Genomic DNA, 21,329 nt, shown 5'->3' with positions numbered 1-21,329 from the left:
GGTCTGCTTGAAACATGTTGTTATTACAGACTCGATCGGGGACAGGTTGAAAATGTCAGTGAAGACACTTGTCAGTTAGTCAGCATGTGCTCGGAATACACGTCCTGGTAATCCGTCTGGCCCTGGGGCCTTGCGAATGTTGACCTGTTTAAATGTCTTACTCACATCAGAGAGCGTGATCACAAAGTCGTTCGGAACAGCTGAAGCTCTCATGCATGCTTCAGTGTTGCTTACCTCGAAGCACGCAGAGAAGTAATTTTGCTCGTCTGGTAGGCTCGTGTCACTGGGCAGCTCATGGCTGTGCTTCCCTTTGTAGTCTGTAATAGTTTGCAAGCCCTGCCACATCCTACGAACGTCGGAGCCAGTGTAGTACGATTCAATCTTAGTCCTGTATTGATGCTTTGTCTGTTTGATGGTTCGTCAGAGGGCATAGCAGGATTTCTTATAAGCGTCCCGCTCCTTGAAGCAGCAGCTTTCCCCTTTAGCTCAGTGTGGATGTTGCCTGTAATTCATAGCTTCTACGTAGTACGGTCACTGTGGGGACGATATCATTGATGCACTTATTGATGAAGCCAGTGATTGATGTGGTGTACTCCTCAATGCCATCGGAAGAATCCCGGAACATATTACAGTCTGTGCTAGCAAAACAGTCGTGTAGCTTAGCATCTGCGTCATCTGACCATTTCTGTATTGAGAGAGTCACTGGTGCTTCCTGCTTTAGTTTTTGCTTGTAAGCAGGAATCAGGAGGATAGATTTATAGTAAGATTTGCCAAATGGAGGGTGAGGGAGAGCTTTGTACCTGTCTCTGTGTGTGGAGTAAAGGTGGTCTAGAGTTTTTTTCCCTCTGGTTGCACATTTAACATGCTGGTAGAAATTAGGTAAAAGGAATTTATGTTTCCCTGCATGTTTCCCCGCCCACTAGGAGCACCGCCTCTGGGTGAACGTTTTCCTGTTTGCTTAGGGCCTTATACAGCCCACAGAATGCGGTCTTAGTGCCAGCATTGGTTTGTGGCGGTAAATAGACAGCTACGAAAAATATAGATGAAAACTCTTGGTAAATAGTGTGGTCTTCAGCTTATCATGAGATACTCTACCTCAGGTGAGCAAAACCTCAAGACTTTTTTGTGCACCAGCTGTTGTTTACAAATATACACAGACCGCCACCCCTTATCTTAACAGAGGCAGCTGTTCTATCTTGCCGTTGCAGCAAAACCCCCGCCAGGTGTATGTTATCCATGTCGTTGTTCAGCCTCGACTCGTTGAAACATAAGATATTACAGTTTTTAATGTCCCGTTGGTATGATATTCGTGATCGTTGCTCATCCATTTTGTTATCCAATGACTGTACATTGGCTAATAGGACTGATGGTAGAGGCAGATTACCCGCTCACCGTCGGATCTTTACAAGGCACCCCGACCTATGTCCCCGATATCTCCTTCTCTTCTTCATGGAAATAACTGGGATTGGGCCTTGTTGGGTGTCTGAAGTAAATCCTTTGCATCCGACTCGTTATAGAAAAAATCTTTGTCCAGTACGGGGTGAGTAATCGCTGTTTTGATATCCAGAAGCTCTTTTTGGTTGTAAGAGACGGTGGAAGAAACATTTTGTACAAAATAAGTTACAAATAACATGAAAAAACACACACAATAACACAATTGGTTAGGAGTCCGTAAAACGGCAGCCAGCTCCTCCGGCGCCATATACTGTATGCATTGGATTGTTTCATCTCTCAATTTTCAAAATTTGCGCTTTCTCTCTTCCAATTCTCTCTCTCATTTCTGTCAATTCTCTCTCTCTCAATTCTCTCTCAATTCTCTCTCTCTCTCTCTCTCTCTCTCTCTCTCTCTCTCTCTCTCTCTCTCTCTCTCTCTCTCTCTCTCTCTTTCTCTCTCTCTCTTTCTCTCAATTCTGTCAATTGTCTCTCTCTAAATGCTCTCTCTCTCTCTCTCTCACTCAATTCTTTCTCTCTCTCTTAGTTCTAAGACTGGCTCTGTGCCTCTCGTTCTTCTATCTGTCCTGACCAACTCTGGCCATACATCCTCCCTTACACAGAGACATGATAGCCTACACTCTAAAAAGAAAAGGTTTCTGGAGGTACCTTTAGGGGTTTCTCAGATTGCAACACCGGCAGAACCCGTAAAGGTACTTCCAGGAACCTTTTCTCTGAGGAACCTTTTAAAAAGGTTCCTCAAATATCCTTTTAGGGTGTTAAGGTTCCTACAGGAACATTTTATGTCCCAGGTATTCTATTATGAATAATAATAATAATAATATTAACAATAATAATACAAATAACATCGAGGGGTCATCTTGTAAAGTCACAAATTCATTTTATTGACTTTAAAAGTCACAGAAATCTAATTTGCAGACATCACAGAAATCTCTGGTCTGCCTTATCCCGCACTACAGCAAAAAGTTTGCCATTAGTACAACATTTGTTGTTAATTTACCCCCCACATCAATTCCCAGAACACATTTCTGAATGAACAGCATAGTGCTTTTCACTGATGCTGCATACTCAATATTAAAAAGGAAACGGACCCCCATTGCCACTTCCAATCCCATGGAGATGTCCTCCGGCTCTTCAGCGAGTCGCTCGTCTCCAACCAGGAAGAGTTGGATGTGGCTCTCATCCGCAAAAAGATTCCTCTCTATTCTTATGTTAGGTGATGGGAACGTTACACACTGAAGAGGTGCACATTTTTTAAATGAAGGCTACTCATGTCATATTTCAAACAGTAAGTTAACAACTGAGCACAGTACACCTTACACAGTACTACTAAATTTGCATTTATTTATTTGTCTGCTGGGAAATACATACCCTGTCTGTGACGTACAGCCCACTTGGATCTTCTTTGAAGAGGTAGGAGAGGAGCAAAATGGCTGCAGTGACCTTCAGACCTTAAATTGGAGTGTAATACAAAGGCTGGATAAGAATCAATTGAATTAGAACGGCTCCATTCTGTTAAGGGTACATATTACATGCGGTAACATTGATACGAAAATAACCTTTGTGAGCCTCCTCCGTTTGTGAGAGAAGTGCCGTCTTATAGAGATTCATCAACTCCACGGACACCCCCCTCCTCTCCGTTTCTGCACTGATTTGGTCGGGCCATTATGCCAAATCCGGACAGAATGTTTCAGTCCACATCCATACCGAATTTGCTTCTCATCTCGGATAAAATCTGAAAGTCAATTTGTTTCTAAAGATGGCCTTGATGCCTTGTTGTTTTATAAAAAGTTCTCTCTCTTTTTCATTCTTTTTCATTTGGCCTTGTAGGGAACTTATGTTCGGTCAATTTGTTTGGCACTCCTCCTGCATCTTTTCAACATGTAACTTCTGACTGAAGGAATCCTCACCAGTCTCAGTCTGAAAATCAAATATAAATATGGATCAAATATTTTTACATACAGCATCAAACACGATCAAAGTCTATAAAAAATGCAAAAAGTGCAGTATTCACAAAGCATCTCAGAGTGCTGATCTAGGGTCAGGTCCCCACCTGTCCATACAATGTTATTTATGATCTATAAAACTGATCCGGGATCAGCGGTTTGACTTTGACACACTGAATGTGGGCAATCATTTGTATGCACTTACCATGGCTATTTAAATCGGGTCTTCATTTTTGGTGTTATTTGGGCTTATTTTTTTCCCTTGCCTCCCAAACCTCTTCTGCATTTCCTGTACTTGTGCAACGTGAGCAAGCGGCTGCCGTTCTTTTTTGTATTTTTTCTTTATAATGCCGTGCCATAATAAAAATGTGGAGAGGAGAAATATCATGATGGATTATCGGGACTGAGGTCAGAGGAGCAGACTAGAGATGGTCTTGTTATGCTCCTGGAAATGTGATGGTTTAACAATGTGAGAAGAAAATATGCAAGCCAGCACATTATGGTCTGGGTAGGCACAATGGTGTAAAAAGGTTATTAGTGTGAATTAATATGAGTAGAAAAACTGAAGAATTCTTACATATCACTTCCCTGTCTGGTATCTCAACGAGGGGTACTTTTGAATGAGCGCTGTGCACACGTCCATGTATTGCCGGGTAGTGGGTTACCTAATAAAGCAAACGAGAAACATACAACGTTACATTTAGACGAGCAATTCTGTTTGTAATACAAATGACATTGATTGATGGCGTTGATTATCATCAAGTAAAGGTTGAGTATGTGCTATGCTATCAGCTGCAGTGATTAAGAAGAGTACGCACACACAAAAAGCATTGGGATTTATGATTGAGGAACTTACATCGTTAACATTAAGCTAAGATCAGTGTACTACATAACTACACTCACCAAGTGTAGGTACACATGAAGTCGAACAACACCTGCACAATCCGAGACCTCCACTTCGAGAGCACAGTAGGGCGATGGAGATCATCACATTTCCCCCCCCCCCCCCCCCCCCCCCCCCGTTTTCATTTTAATAAGGCTGGAAATTCTGGAAGTCTAAACACAGGTGGCCAGACTCTTTGGCTGATTGATGTGTCCTGTTGCTGGCCAGTTGATATGTCATGCTGAAGGCCAATTGGTGTGCCATTTTACTGGGCTGTTTGCTGCAGCTGTGAACTAACAATAATACAGAGCCCAGCATTGGATTAGGATCAATGTGATATAATCAATGATGCAGATAACAGTCATACTTTGACCTAACTATTTACAGTTTTTAGGTTCTCCATTCATTTTGTGAAGTTGATTCGAACTTTGGTTGTTGGAATGAGTTTCTCCACCATTCTTTGGTCCAATGACATCAATGTCTCTCTATCAATTTGGTGTCAGTGTTCTGGTCAGTGCATATCAGAATAGAAACAAAAGTGTGTTTTGCTTAATAAGTTAATAAATCAATACATTTTCACTAACTGTAATCCAGTGGCGGAGTAGAATGGACACTCTTCCGTCTGGGTCCCTGTATCCATCTAACCCATGGAAATCCATCTCCTCACCAGGCCTTATAGCCATCCATTGTTGACTGTGTTGAACCATGTAAGCGTGGTGATGGCTGCTGAAACTGGCTGGTAGTAGTACTTTAACCCACAAGCACCAAAGAAACTGTATATTCCACACACTTCCATGAACAAAGGTATGTCTTCTGAATGAGTGTTGATGACCAGATAGTGTCCTACGTTGTACTACACGTTGTTCACTGTAATGGACTTTGTCTTGGTGACAGTGTTTGCTCTGATGGCTTCCCCGAATCTGGCACTTAATACTGCATGGTCAGAGTTCGGAAGAGAATGCAGTGGGACGTCCCGTGTCCGCACGGTGTCTTGTTGTGTTGCCAAGGCAGCTGTTGTTGGTTTCCTCCCAGCATTGTCTAAGCTGATGTCTTTTTGTCAGGGTCTCCGTTATATTTTTGAAGTTTCACACAACTGCTGAGAGTCTCTTGAAATATTGGTGTTTTGCTTCCACACCGCATGGTGGACTGGTGGATCAAAGGACCATAGGCAAGTAGCAGGCTGGGGTAGTGGACAAGGTAGTGTATCTTTGGGATTGTCTTCCCCGGAAACAGCTTCTGGAAGAGAGTGATTTTTTTCTGCCAGATATGGGATCCAGGATCTTTCTAAAATTGGAGCCAAGATGATGTCGGATATCTCTCGAAGCAGGAGGTAGAGATCCCAAGCACTGCCATTTTGTATTTGGCTACCAATCATTTAGGGGAATAAATGGAAAAGTGTAAATCTTTCTGATGCACTTCCGGATAGATGGCCATTCTTCCTTAGGACTCACCCGGATAGTGGCACAGGTTTAGAAGACACATCTTGTTTGCCATAAAATAGTTCATCTGGGCAAGAGTCATTTGCTTCTCTTGAACCAGTCGTTGCAGCACTAGTCTGAGCACTGTTGGTATGATGCCCTCATGAAGGTCATGCAATACGTCTGGTGGAAACAGATAGGTAATTGGAGAAGGCACATGATTCAGCTGAGAGAAGCAACAGGCTTTTTTGATGCCATACATCGATGCATTGTCTGGATTTTCTTCCGCAGCCAGCATACGGTACTTGTAGTTGTCTTTGTAACGCATGGTGGATTCTTCTTCAGTGATTTTTTAGTAAATGTCCCCCTTGGTAGTCAAGCATTCTCCCCAATTAAGGTACCACCAACCTCCTGTGATAGAACTGCAGACGGAGGCTCTGCTTTGTTAGGGTGGGATTTGATTTGAACAATTCACCGTCAGTAAAGTCTATCCAAATTTCATTATTATGTGGCTTTTGGTCTTGATTCAAGGTGGCCCAGACCTCTTCATTACATATTTTTTTACAGTATGCTGACCAATGGGATGTATTGAAATGACCTTGTATTATTACCTTCTTTGTTGCTCAGGGGTACTTCATTTGGCCTGACCTTAACCAATTCTCCCACACAGTAATGCTCCAGCATCCACTATCTAATGCATTCCTCAAATACTGCAGAGTTTTTAAGCAAGTCCCTGAGATTGTCATTTTCATCCACATTTATTTGCTTATTTGTAAGGTGGAACCTGAAGGCATCACTGTACAATGCTAATCTGTACCGTAGCTGGGATGCAGTGTTCTTCCTTGATTTTCAAAATAATAAAACAGATATTATTTTTGAGGACTTCAATTAGCTGCTCAGTGTTGATGTCTGTGGCTTGAACATGTTCAGCTTCTGGTAGACTCTCTACATTGCTCACGTCATCTTCAATGGGATCAGTTCCCGTCTCAAATTCATCATGAGGGCAATTCTCATCTAAGTTGGGCTTAAAAGCTCTCCGTGGTTTCGGTAGATGTGTGACCGATAGGTGTGAAACATCTCTTTGTTTTCCCACACCCATTAAGTCCACATTTAATTAGAAAATGTGTTTCATGCTGGTGATAGAGGCCAAGATATGTGAGTAGTCTGGACACAGAGAAAGTATGTCTGTTGCTATGTGGACAATTGAATAGAGTTGGCATTCTTCAGGCAGATTGTGAACCTTGATGGGATGGATTCATGGAGATCATTGGTACTCAGCCACTTGCATACATCATCAAGGGACCAGTCTTCCACAGCCACACTCAAATTCAAGTTGACACTAAAAGCAAAAGTGAAATGTATTAGTGTTGAGGCTAAAACTAAACCTATCCCACTCTTTCCAGACCTTTCTGTCACATCTGCTCCCGCTCTTCCCTCCCCATGGCACTTGAGGGCGCCAGGTTGCCCTGCATCACGCACTCCTGCCATCCATCACGCACACCTGCCTTCCCTCGTCACGCGCATCAGCATAATTGGACTCACCTGGACTCACTTATAGGTGATAAGTGAGTCCAGGTGAGTCCAATAACGCTGATGCGTTCATTTCCTCCCCTATATTTGTCAGTTCCCCAGCTCTGTTCCCCGCTGCTGCATTGATTGTCTTCTGTCTGTATTATTAGTTTGCTGACGCTGTTCCTGTCTTGTTCCATGTCCGTCTTCATTAAATGTTCTACTCCCCGTACCTGCTTCGTCTCTCCAGCGTCAACACGTGACACGTTCCTCCTAATTTGAATTTATGCTTGTTCCATAACTAAGCAGATCTTGTCAGGAAAGGTGAAGATGTCCCTCTTTTATCTGACCCCATATTTCTTTGTATGGGACATTATGGGATTCTGCAGTCCCACATTTAAATGTTGGCTCAGATAATATGATGCTCCAAATGGAGAATTAAGTTCTTCTTCCATGTCAACCCAAATTGGCCTATTAGAGTTCTCAATAAAGAGAGCCTATTTGGGCAGTCTGCATCTTGATATAATTACAAGTATTTTCCTGTAATCTAGTTTGGTTAATCCTCGCAATTTAAAACTGGAGTTGAATTTTGTTCAAATATACAGGATGTAAAATAAACGTTTTCCTTCCCCTAAGAAAAAATATATCTTCTCACATACAAAAGAAGACAAAATGACAGACATTCACCATTCAGTTAGTATTGGAAAAGACAAAAGAATTACACAGAACACACAATAATCACGCTGTATTGATTAATTGATTGACTGTAAATACATGTGTCGTCTGCAAACTTGATGATTGAGTTGGAGGCGTGCATGGCTACGCAGTCATGGGTGAACAGGGAGTACAGGAGAGGGCTGAGAACGCACCCTTGTGGGGCCCCAGTGTTGAGGATCAGCGGTGTGGAGATGTTGTTTCCTACCCTCACCACCTGGGGGCGTCCCGTCAGAAAGTCCAGGACCCAGTTGCACAGGGTGGGTTCGAGACCCAGGGTCTCGAGCTTAATGACGAGTTTGGAGGGTACTATGGTGTTAAATGCTGAGCTTATTGACTGTAATTGATTGACTGTAAATACATTCATTCACTATTCAGTTAGTATTGGAAAATACAAAGTAATTACACAGAGCACACAATAATCACCATGCAAATACATCCAAAGACTTTATAGAGGCTAACCTGTCTGTAGATCCATAGTGAGCTTTAAACATAATCTTGCTTTGGTCTGAAATGCAGAGGACAGAACAGGCCGCCCCAATACACCAACCTGAGACATCAATTAGACACAAACACAAAATAAACAACATGAGCATTCAATGTCAAATGCATCTAACTAATCTGATCAGTTTCATGTATTCTTTTTGTCAAATTTAACATAACCTAAATTGGGTCATGTGTGTGTGTGTGTGTGTGTCTTACCTGTTCGTGGAGGTTGATCTATTTCTCTATCAGAGCTCACATCTCCCAAACTTTCCACCACTTAACTGGACAGGGGCAGGATAAGCCAGGTACTAAAGGGAGGGAGTAAAGGGAGGAGGATGGAAGGAGATGGTGAGAGAGTGTATCATTGGTTTATCATTGGTTTGGACAAAAATTCCTCAATATTGAATCTAGCTAGCTAGCTAGCTAAAGTTAGCTATTGTTACAATAATTTTAACTAGCTAGCTGGTACCCCCTGTATATAGCCTCATTATTGTTATTTTCTTGTGTTACTTATTTTTTACTTCAGTTTATTTAGTAAATATTTAAACAGCATTGTTGGATAAGGGCTTGTATGTAAGCATTTCAGGGTAAAGTACACCTGTTGTATTTAGCGCATGTGACAAATAAAATGTGATTTGATTTGATTGATAGCTAAAGTTAGCTAAAACGTACCAACACTTATTCAACAATTACCAGCTAACAATACAGGCTGTGTAGCTTGGCTAGCAGATGAAAAACGAACTGTATATTACATTATGTATTGTTTTTTAATTATTTGATAGTAGTTTGATTATTTGATAGTAGTTTGAATTATTATCTTAGCTAGCGAATAGCTCGTATTCACTCACCTTTCATGTCGATCTGTTGCAAATCATCTCTTGTCTGTCGCATCTCTCTAACCATCTGCACGCTTCCCGATTCCAGTTGTCTTTTGACCAATATTCTCAATTTGAATTATACAAAGGAGCACCCTTTACCCACTTGCACACTTGCTGGTTCCAAAACAAACCCATCTTTTGAAAAGGGTTCTTCAAAGCACCCCTTAAGTCTACAAAGGTTTAAAAAAAATGAACTGATGGCGGAGTATAGGTCCTTAAATGAACCTTAAGGTTTTGCTTTTTTTACCTTAAATGATCCTGAAGGATCCTCCAGGAACCTTTTATTTTTAGAGTGTACGATAGGCCAATAATCCTGTACATTGATATAGTAGCCATGTTGTGTTGTTGTTGTTAAAAGGTGTGGGAATCTGACTGAAGTGTTATTAACACAGTACAGCATCTTCGATCAGTTCTTTTTTTTAGAGGCACCTCTCTTGAAGGATGTACTGCATGTTACTGTTGTTGATGAGTCTCAACGTTTTCCCTCTAGTTATTACAGAAGCTGGAACAAGTACAGCAGCACTGTTCGCATAACATTTGATTTGATTTGATTTGGGAAAGACATTTGAATCTGAAAATTGGATGAGAGCCATAGAAATGGTCAAAGTAGTTTTCTATATGATGACAGCATCCATAACAGTCACATGTATACAGAGGGACATGTTATAGTGGATTGACATGAAGGAGTTTCACACAGTCAGCTGCAATATGTTCTCCACAGTCAAACACACAATGGGACATGATAAAGCCATACAGTACAGTATAGCACGCTGACGCCTTTACGATGATGGATACAGTACGAGCTGGAACACCAGTGAGTCACCCCTCAATCAAAATAAGGAGGTGAGAGGAGCAGAGAAAAAAAGTAAAGGGAGGAAAGAAATTCCAGATGTCAACAGTAAAGTTTGTCCAGCTCCAGTCTGTGGCCACAGGAGCTTTGTGTACCTGGCCCTGCTAAAGCCATTACCCGTCTCCTGTACACTGCAGAGGGAAGCACACAACAAAACCAGAGAATTCTCGGAAGTCTTTCAATCAGTCCCTCCTCTGTCTCTCACTGGAGCTCCGCACCAGGCTTCTTCTCCCTTCTTTCCCCCAGCCATGTGAACCACTGCTAATTTGACAGGGAGGTGTGTGTGTGAGAGAGAGAGAGAGAGAGCGAGAGAGAGAGAGAGAGTGAGTGAGTGAGTGAGTGAGAGAGAGAGAGTGAGAGAGAGAGAGAGTGAGATTGTGCAGAGTAGAGGTGGGAAACCTGGGAATTGGCGGGAACTCTAGATATGTTCCTGCATGGGTCTCGGGCGTGTTGTTGTTGTTGGGAATCTGACTGAAGTTTTAACACAGTACAGCATCTTCGATCAGTTCTTTTTTGAAAGGCACCTTTCTCAAAGGATGTACTGCATGTTACTGTTGTTGATGAGTCTCAAAGTTTTCCTTCTAGTTCTTCCAATGGTCTTGCTCCCAGTCTCACCACAGAACCCACCTGTCAAGTTGGAGACATGTTCATCATAGTCACTTTAAACTGAAATGAACCAGATCCCTGCTGTGGAGTAGACCGTAATGCTTTCTATGGTTTCTCTAATCTATTTAGTCCAACAGGGGCCCCTGTGGATTGCCCATACAAAAATGTTGCAATCACAGAAAGAGCGACAACCACAAAGAGGCAAGATATAAAAAGACATGTTCATGACTCATTCTGCCTGCCAAAGACATTGGATATGTCCCTTTCTTTCAGACTAATAGTTTACTAGCCTATACAAGTACACACATACCTTTCTTCCTTGTACTGTGGTAATGGTTGTCAATTGATATTTAAGTATTATTTACAGTGCACGATAACGACTAAAAACATACATACCAAAACACAAGGCCGTCAGAATTACTGTAACTTGGTATTACATGACTTCAGATATTAGACATGACTGCCCTCTCCTGGAAAACTAAAGAACTAAACGTATCAAATTTTAGGAAATGGGCCAACTAAATCTAAACACACATTCAATCCACCACTGTTGTTGAACGATCTGTCATTTAAGTTTGTGATTAAATGTAAATTGATACTGTAAATAGTAAAAAACAAAAAAAACAATACTGATTGACTGATACTGTACAGTAAATAGTAAGACAAAATAACTGATTAAAATATTTAATGAGGGAAAAAATCATGATACATTTTGAACGTGGGAAACTTCTGGGAAACATTTTTTAACTGTAGTGCGTTTGTGTGTGTACGCATGTTTCAGTAGCAATATCATATTTACCCAAAGACATTCACAGAGCACACAGGGCTATGTTCAACAACCCCACATCAGACATACTTCCGCAATGATTTTTATAATAAAATAATAATTTCACTTTTATTTAACCAGGTAGGCCAGTTGAGAACAAGTTCTCATTTTACAACTGCAACCTGGCCAAGATAAAGCAAAGCAGTGCGACAAAAACAACAACTCAGAGTTACACATGGGATAAACAAACGTACAGTCAATAACACAATAGAAAAATCTATGTACAGTGTGTGCGAATGTAGTAAGGTTAGGGAGGTAAGGCAATAAATAGGCCATAGTGGCGAAATAATTACAATTTAGCATTAACACAGGAGTGATAGATGTGCAAGTAGAGATACCGGGGTGATAAAAGAGCAACAACAAAAAATAACAATATGGGGATGAGGTAGGTGGGTGTGCTATTTACAGATGGGCTGTGTACAGGTGCAGTGATCGGTAAGCTGCTCTGACAGCTGATGCTTAAAGTTAGTGAGGGAGATATAAGTCTTCAGCTTCAGTGATTTTTGCAATTCGTTCCAGTCATTGGCAGCAGAGAACTGGAAGGAAAGTGTCGTGGAAAATTGCAAGATTATGTTATAATGCTTGTAAGATTATATTATAATGCTTGTATTGCTGTAACGGCTGTCTTCGGGTGAAAGAGAGGAGGACCAAACTGCAGCGTGATGATAATCCATATTTTAATAGGCTACTTAAACAACGAACAAAAACAACAAACTGACAGAAAGAACCGAAGACGCTACAGTCCCGAACTAGTGAACACAGACCAGATGAACACACGAACAGGAACAATCACCCACAAAACACACTACAAAACAGGCTACCTAAATATGGTTCCCAATCAGAGACAATGACTAACACCTGCCTCTGATTGAGAACCATATCAGGCCAAACCAGAAACCCCACATAGAAACAGACAACATAGATAATACCCACCCAGCTCACGTCCTGACCAACTAAATAAAGACTAAACAAAGGAAATAAGGTCAGAAACGTGACAATTGCATTATAACGGTTGTTTTATTCGACAGAATAGAGTATTGTGTGTGTGTTCCACTGAGGATGGGCCTCTATGAGATAACACTGACAGAGGAGATTTACGATGTCTTTGGGTGATAAAACCTAAAGAGCATTCCCGAGAACATGAGCTAATGGTTCTGTTCTATGCCGTACCAGGGAGAGACGGTTCCCTTTTGGAGTAAGGGGGCCTGACACTGGTCTTTACAATGAAAACTGTTGACACAGCAGTAACTGTTTGCTATGTTTTATAGATATCTTTCAGGCAAATCTTAACCTTTGTGAACTGTTCCTAAGATCTGTGGTTCGTCAGTGTAAGTTGAGAGGGGTGTATCTTGACTATAAAAGATCTTTGTACTTTTCTGTAGTCACTTCTCAACGGTTCATTAGAAATAGTGAATTGTTGAAAGTCAAATGCTATTGCAAAGCTTATTATTATTAAAGATGTAGTTTAAGTATAACTCTGACTGGTGTGTAGTTTGTAACTCTCCTCATTTGGTAAAGCAGAAATATGCCACCACAAAAGGCAGCCAAAGCAGGTGTTGGCTTTGGAGATGACCAGTGAAATATACCTACTGGAGCGCGTGCTACGGGTGGGTGCTGCTATGGTGACCAGTGAGCTGAGATAAGGCGGGGATTTACCTAGCAACGACTTATAAAGGACCTGGAGCCAGTGGGTTTGGCGAATGATATGAAGCGAGGGCCATGCTCAATATGCCTTAACCAACCATGTTGTTCCACCTCCTACATATGCGATGACATCACCTGGTTTAAACATCTCTAGAGACTATATCTCTCTCATCATTACTCAATGCCTAGGTTTACCTCCAATGTACTCACATCCTACCTTGCCTTCGTCTGTACACTATGCCTAGAATCTATGCTATCGTTCCAGAAACCTGCTCCTTTTAGTCTCTGTTCCCGAACGTGCTAGACGGCCAGTTCGTATAGCCTTTAGCCGTACCCTTATCCTACTTCTCCTCTGTTCCTCTGGTGATGTAGAGGTTAATCCAGGTCCTGCAGTGCCTAGCTCCACTCCCACTCCCCAGGTGCTCTCATTTGTTGACTTCTGTAACCATAAAAGCCTTGGTTTCATGCATGTTAACATTCTCCGCTACTTCTCCGCTATGCAATCTGGTTTCAGAGCTGGTCATGCGTGCACCTCAGCCAAGCTCAAGATCCTAAATTTCATCATAACCGTCATCGATAAGAGACATTACTGTGTCAATCACCACATTCTTATTGGCAGACTCGACAGCCTTGGTTTCTCAAATGATTGCCTCGCCTGGTTTACCAACTACTTCTCTGATAGAGTTCAGTGTGTCAAATCGGAGGGCCTGTTATCCGGACCTGGCAGTCTCTATGGGGGTGCCACAGGGTTCAATTCTCGGGCCAACTCTCTTCTCTGTATACATCAATGATGTCGCTCTTGCCGCTGGTGATTCTCTGATTCACCTCTACGCAGACACCATTCTGTATACTTCTGGCCCCTCTTTGGACACGGTGTTAGCTAACCTCCAGACGAGCTTCAATGCCATACAACTCTCCTTCCGTGGCCTCCAACTACTCTTAAATGCAAGTCAAACTAAATGCATGCTATTCAATCGATCACTGCCCGCACCTGCCCGCCCGTCCAGCATCACTACTCTGGACGGCTCTGACTTAGAATACGTGGACAACTACAAATACCTAGGTGTCTGGTTAGACTGTAAACTCTCCTTCCAGACTCACATGAAGCATCTCCAATACAAAATTAAATCTAGAATCGGCTTCCTATATCGCAACAAAGCATCCTTCACTCATGCTGCCAAACATACCCTCGTAAAACTGACCATCTTACCGATCCTCGACTTTGGTGATGTCATCTATAAAATAGCCTCCAACACTCAACAAATTGGATGCAGTCTATCACAGTGCCATCAGTTTTGTCACCAAAGCCCCATACACTACCCACCACTGCGACCTGTACGCTCTCGTTGGTTGGCCCTCGCTTCATACTCGTCGCCAAAACCACTGGCTACAGGTTATCTACAAGTCTCTGCTAAGTAAAGCCCCGCCTTATCTCAGCTCACTGGTCACCATAGCAGCACCCACTCGTAGCACGCGCTCCAGCAGGTATATCTCACTGGTCACCCCCAAAGCCAATTCCTCCTTTGGTCGCCTTTCCTTACAATTCTCTGCTGCCAATGACTGAAACAAACTGCAAAATCACTGAAGCTGGAAACTCATATCTCCCTCACTAGCTTTAAGCACCAGCTGTCAGAGCAGCTCACAGATTACTGCACCTGTACATAGCCCATCTGTGAACAGCCCATCTATCTACCTCATCCCCATACTGTATTTATTTATTTATCTGGCTCCTTTGCACCCCAGTATCTCTACTTGCACATTCATCTTCTGCACATCTACCATTCCAGTGTTTAATTGCTATATTGTAATTACTTCGCCACCATGGCCTATTTTTTGCCTTAACTCCCTTATCTTACCTCATTTGCGCTCACTGTATATCTTACCTCATTTGCACTGACTGTATATAGACTTTTCGGTTTCTTTTTTCAACTGTATTATTGACTGTATGTTTTTGTTTATTCCATGTGTAACTCTGTGTTGTTGTATGTGTCGAATTGCTATGCTTTATCTTGGCCAGGTCGCAGTTGCAAATGAGAACTTGTTCTCAACTAGCATACCTGGTTAAATAAAGGTTAAATTTTTTTTTTTTTAAATACAAATCTCTGGAGACACCAGCTAAGCCAGGTGAGGTCTCCCCATGTGTGGGATGTGTGACAAAAGAGCTATATAAGGCATGTTGAGCTCGACTAGGGGCTCTACAGTGAAATAAAACAATTATTAACCGAAACAGCAGAAGACAAGGCTTATTGACATTAGAGAGAGGCATGTGTAGCCAAGTGATCATAGGGTCCAATGAGCATCAATAGGTGAGTCCGGGAGCCTTTCGGTAGTTGCTACTATGCTAGGCGAGCGGGAGGCACAGCGTTCAGAAAGCTAGCGGGCCGGGGATAGCAGATGGGTCTTCGGTGACATCACAACAGCAAGCCTGTTAAAACCACATCGGACGATTACGTTGGCAGACCAGTCGTGTCGGCAATAAAGGGTCCAGGCCAATTGGCAAAAGAGGTATTGTGGCCCAGGAATTAGCGGGTATACCTCTTCGGCTAGCCGGGAGACGGGCCTAGCTTGAGGCTAGCTCAAGGCTAACTGGTGTTTGTGTCGGGACAGAGGCGTTAGCCAGCGGTAGCCACTCGGTTGCAGCTAGCTAGCTGTGATGATCTGGTGTAATGGCCCAGAGCTTGCAGCAGGAATCCGGTGATGTGGTGGAGAAAAGCAGTCCGATATGCTCTGGGTTGATATCGCGTCGTGCAGACTGGCAGGTATTGACCGAGCTAAAGCTGGCTGGTGTCCGAGCTAAAGGTGAAGACCGCTAGCTGTGGCTAACAGTGACTACTAGCTAGTAGCTAGTTAGCTGGCTAGCTCTTCATGGAGGTTCCAGTTATAACGTATAAAAATAGCAGATCCGTGCCATATTGGGTGAGGCGGGTTGCAGGAAAGTATATTTAGATTGTAGATGGAAAGTGAGATTAAAATATATACAACAAAAAAACATGAAAACCGACTATTTACATGGGACAAGACTGGACAAACACACGTCCAAATGCAACGCCATCTTGGATTAGAAGATCCGATGGTGAGCATCACAGAGGGGTATAATCCACATTGCATACCCTGCAGAACGAGTGGTGGGTATCAAAGGCAAATGAAATACACTCATATACCGATAAGAACGATATGCACAACTTTTATGATGCAGTGAACACCATCTATGGCCAAAGAAACTGCTCTGTCTCCCCTCTGAAATCTGCTGATGGCTGACCCTCATAAAAGACCAGAAGCATATCACACAAAGATTAGCCGAACACTTCGAAGCCCTTCTGTACTAGCCCTCCCCATCTGACCCCTCAGTCCTGGAAGAACTACCTGACCATCCCACCACCCAAGACCCTGGATCTACCACCAACCTTTGTAGAGATCCATTCGTCCGTCAAATCCCTGCTGAGATCTTCAAACAGGGAGGCTACCTGTGCATCCGGGCACTACATCTGTTCATCACTCAAGTCTGGGAGCATGACACTTGTCCAAGCAGTGGAGGGACACTAATATAATCACCATCTATAATGGGTCTTCCAGAACAAAGACCTCAACATTCACCCGAAAATATCGAGACCATGTACAGTCGCCACATCAGGAAAACTTGGCATGCCATGCCAGGCTGTGTGTCGTTAAGCTATAAATCCAGAGAATGCCAGAATTTGACAAAGTAAGATGAGAAAATTGAGCACAGCACAACAAGGTGAGTCCGAAAATGTCTTGTATGCTGCTGCATAAATGTAAAATGCCAGGGAGATATGTATACTGTAGCTAAGAAAGTAATACTAAGTGTATGTTGTGTAGTAAGCTGTTAGTAGCCTATGTTCCTCACCCTAATAATTTGGTCCCTTTTCCCCTCATAATTTAGCCTACTGTTTAGCACCACTGTCTTGGTGGTGCACATATAGCCTGTTGAAGAGAAATGTCATCATTGAATATTGTAAGAGCTTTCATTGTCTACTTACTGTGGGGAGAACAAATATTTGACACACTGCTGATTTTGCAGGTTTTCCTACTTACAAAGCATGTAGAGGTCTGTAATTTCTGTAAAAATCCAGAAAATCACATTGTATGATTTTTAAGTAATTAATTTGCATTGAATTGCATGACATAAGTACTTGATACATCAGAAAAGCAGAACTTAATATTTGGTACAGAAACCTTTGTTTGCAATTACAGAGATCATACGTTTCCTGTAGTTCTTGACCAGGTTTGCACACACTGCAGCAGGGATTTTGGCCCAATCCTCCATACAGACCTTCTCCAGATCCTTCAGGTTTCGGGGCTGTTGCTGGGCAATACGGACTTTCAGCTCCCTCCAAAGATTTTCTATTGGGTTCAGGTCTGGAGACTGGCTAGGCCACTCCAGGACCTTGAGATGCTTCTTAAAAAAAAGAAAAAAGAAAGGTAGACGATAGGGTAAAGGCCAGCTAGCACTCCTTAGTTGCCCTGTGTCACGACTTCGGCTGAGGTCGGCTCCTCTCCTTGTTCGGTCGGCGGTTCGACGTCACCGGCTTTCTAGTCATCACCGATCCATGTTTCCTTTTTCCTTTTGTTTTGTCTTCATTACGCACACCTGATTTCTATTCCCTTATTATGTTCCTTATTTACCCTATCGTCTACCTTTCTTTTTTTTTGTCCGTGATTGTTTTGTGTTACCGTGTGTGTTGGAGGGTTTTCTCTTTACGTTATGTTTCCTTATTGGAGTTATTCCGGTTTTGTATAATATATTTTGAGTAAAGACTTGTGTTTTTCTCAAACCTGTGTCCTGCGCCTGACTCAGACTACGAACCCAGCATTTTATCACACCCTGGCTGTGTGTTTCGAGTCGTTGTCATGCTGGAAGACCCAGCCACGACCCATCTTCAATGCTCTTACTGAGGGAAGGAGGTTGTTGGCCAAGATCTCGCGATACATGGCTCCATCCTCCCCTCAATACGGTGCAGTCGTCCTGTCCCCTTTGCAGAAAAGCATCCCCAAAGAATGATGTTACAGACCTCTACATGCTTTGTAAGTAGGAAAACCTGCAAAATCGGCAGCGTATCAAATATTTGTTCTCCCCACTGTATATGCCGCCTTTATTTACCCCACGGTTCTGACTTAGTGTACAGGGAGAACACTGTAAGAATGGCCCATGTTCTGAATTCTGTCGCTGTACATTTCAAAAGTGCTGTACAAATAGTTATATGGACTACGTCCATCCTAGCTTGCTCATTAATGTCTTAATCGAAATTCGGATTGCCTCTTAACGGCCTGTCGTCCCCTTATGCCATAGTTTGTACATCTCAATTGTCAGTAGAAACCACATTTATTTATTTAAGCAAGTCAGCCATGTCAACTATGTTTTTTTGAAGGCATTAAATGAGGCTGAATGAACGGTTTCACTGTTAGACAAGGCTCCACTGATAGCCAGGTGTAGCAGTGGTAAGGTCTTGGAACTGCTGTTGGGACTTTGTTGTTGTGCAATTAATGTATTGTTTAGTGTTGTGTTGTGTAGTGGCTTTGCTGGCGTGCATAAAAAAACATGTTTGCCCGTTGGAGCCTCTCCAAGAGTAGCAGGATGGGTGCCGGGGGGAAACCCGGAGGGTGGAATGCAGTGTGCTGGGGAAAAGCCTGATGGTAGGGTACCTGGGGAAAAGCCTGATGGTGGGGTGTAGTATACCAGGGCAAAGCCTGATGGTGGGGTGTAGTGTACCAGGGCAAAGCCTGGTGGTGGGGTACAGGGTGCCGGGGCAAAGCCTGTGTCACGGGTTACTAGGAGTGGAAGGTAGGAGTCAGGCGCAGAGGGTTCAATGATTTGTATAATGTAATTCTCCAGAAAAAACGGTCACGCCAAACACAGGGCCCATACACACTGACCAACCCAGAACACAGGGCAAACGATCCAGAGAACAAAAACACATCCACAATCGACAGAGAACACAAAATAATCCCGCACAAACCTAAGCGGGCCTAACAGGCTTAAATAGACCAAAATCAAGAAACACAAAAAGGAACAGGTGCAACTAATAAGACTAAACTAAAAGAAAAGGAAGAAGGGATCGGTGGCGGCTAGTAGACCGGCGGCGACGACCACCGAGCATCGCCCGAACAGGCAGGGGAGCCACCTTCGGTGGGAGTCGTGGCAGCCTGGTTGTGAGGTGCAGGATGCCGGGGTAAAGCCTGGTTGTGAGGTGAAGGATGCCGGGGCAAAGCCTGGTTGTGGCATACAAAGATCAGTCTTACATAAAAACTTATTATAAAACCGTCTAGTTATAAAACATTAGCCAATAACTTACATTACAGCGAGAAGTAACCTGTCAAAGTGATCTGTGATAATGTATTGTAACTCAGCTGACTGGAGGACAGGTTTCATCCCAAATCTCAAGGTTTACTGGATTAGTAGTCAGGGCTCACATGAAAAAAATATTAATGTTTACTATAGAATACTACGGTACTTACTATAGAATTCTATAGTAAACTGTAGAATACTATACTACACACTGTAATATCCCTTGATTTTGTGTAGTACTTACTACATCAAAAAATACTACAGTCTGCTTAAAAACACCACTTTTTGAACTATAGTAAAAACGACAGTATTTAATTTGCATATACCTACCCATTCCCTTCCCCCATATCGCATTTTATGCCACCCATAAGTGAAGAACCTACATGCCTAGTATAGATCATTTATTCTGTTCCCTGCTGGTTATAGAAAGTAGCAGAAACGTTGAACTATCGGTTCAAACCCCAGTGCTACCAATGGACATGTTATGGAAAATATGCTCTTTTAGTATTTCCTGAATGAGAAAGCCTCCACTTCTATGTCAAAGATGATAAAACAAAAACCGTATGGTAAATACTACAGTAATGTCCTCAAAAATACTACAGTCCTCATATACTACAGTATACTACAATCTGCAAAAACACTACATTAATTACTAATCAAATCCAAATCAAATTTTATTAGTCACATGCGCCGAATACAACATGCCAAACTTTACAGTGAAATGCTTACTTACGAGCCCCTAACCAACAATGCAGTTTAAAAAAAATACAGATAAAAATAGGAGATAAAAGTAACAAGTAATTAAAGAGCAGCAGTGAAATTATATACACGGGAGTACCGGTTATTTGAAGTAGTATGTACATGTAGATAGAGTTACTAAAGTGACCATGCATAGATGACAACAGAGAGTAGCAGTGGTGTAAAGAGTGGGGGGGGGGGGGGGGGGGGGTGAGCACTGCAAATAGTCTGGGTAGCCACTTGACTAGATGTTCAGGAGTCTTATGGCTTGGGGGTAGAAGCTGTTTAGAAGCCTCTTGGACCTAGACTTGGCGCTCCGGTACTGCTTGCCGTGCGGTAGCAGAGAGAACAGTCTATGAATAGGGTGGCTGGAGTCTTTGACAATTTTTAGGGCCTTCCTCTGACACCGCCTGGTATAGAGGTCCTGGATGGCAGGAAGCTTGGCCCAAGTGATGTACTGGGCCATTCGCACTACTCTCTGTAGTGCCTTGTGGTCGAAGACCGAGCAGTTGCCATACCAGGCAATGATGCAACCAGTCAGGATGCTCTCGATGGTGCAGCTGTAGAACCTTTTGAGGACCCATGCCAAATCTTTTCAGTCTCCTGAGGGGGAATGGGTTTTGTCGTACCCTCTTCACAACTGTCTTGGTGTGCTTGGACCATGTTATTTTGTTGTTGATGTGGACACCAAGGAACTTGAAGCTCTCAACCTGCTCCACTGCAGCCCCGTCGATGAGAATGGGGGTGTGCTCAACCCTCTTTTTCCTGTAGTCCACAATCATCTCCTTTGTCTTGATCACGTTGAGGGAGAGGCTGTTGTCCTGGCAACACACGGCCAGGTCTCTGACCTCCTCCCTATAGGCTGTCTCGTCGTTGTCGGTGACACTTGTGTCATCAGCAAATTTAACGATGGTGTTGGAGTCATGCCTGGCCATGCAGTCATGAGTGAACATGGAGTACAGGAGGAGACTGAGCACACACCCCTGAGGGGCCCCTGTGTTGAGGATCAGCGTGGCGGATGTGTTGTTACCTACCCTTACCACCTGGGGGCGGCCCATCAGTAAGTCCAGTATCC

This window comes from Salvelinus namaycush, chromosome 4 (genome assembly GCF_016432855.1).
Source record: "Salvelinus namaycush isolate Seneca chromosome 4, SaNama_1.0, whole genome shotgun sequence".
Classification (NCBI taxonomy): Eukaryota; Metazoa; Chordata; class Actinopteri; order Salmoniformes; family Salmonidae; genus Salvelinus; species Salvelinus namaycush.
The sequence above is the reverse complement of the archived record's forward strand: the minus strand, read 5'-3'. Positions refer to the sequence as shown.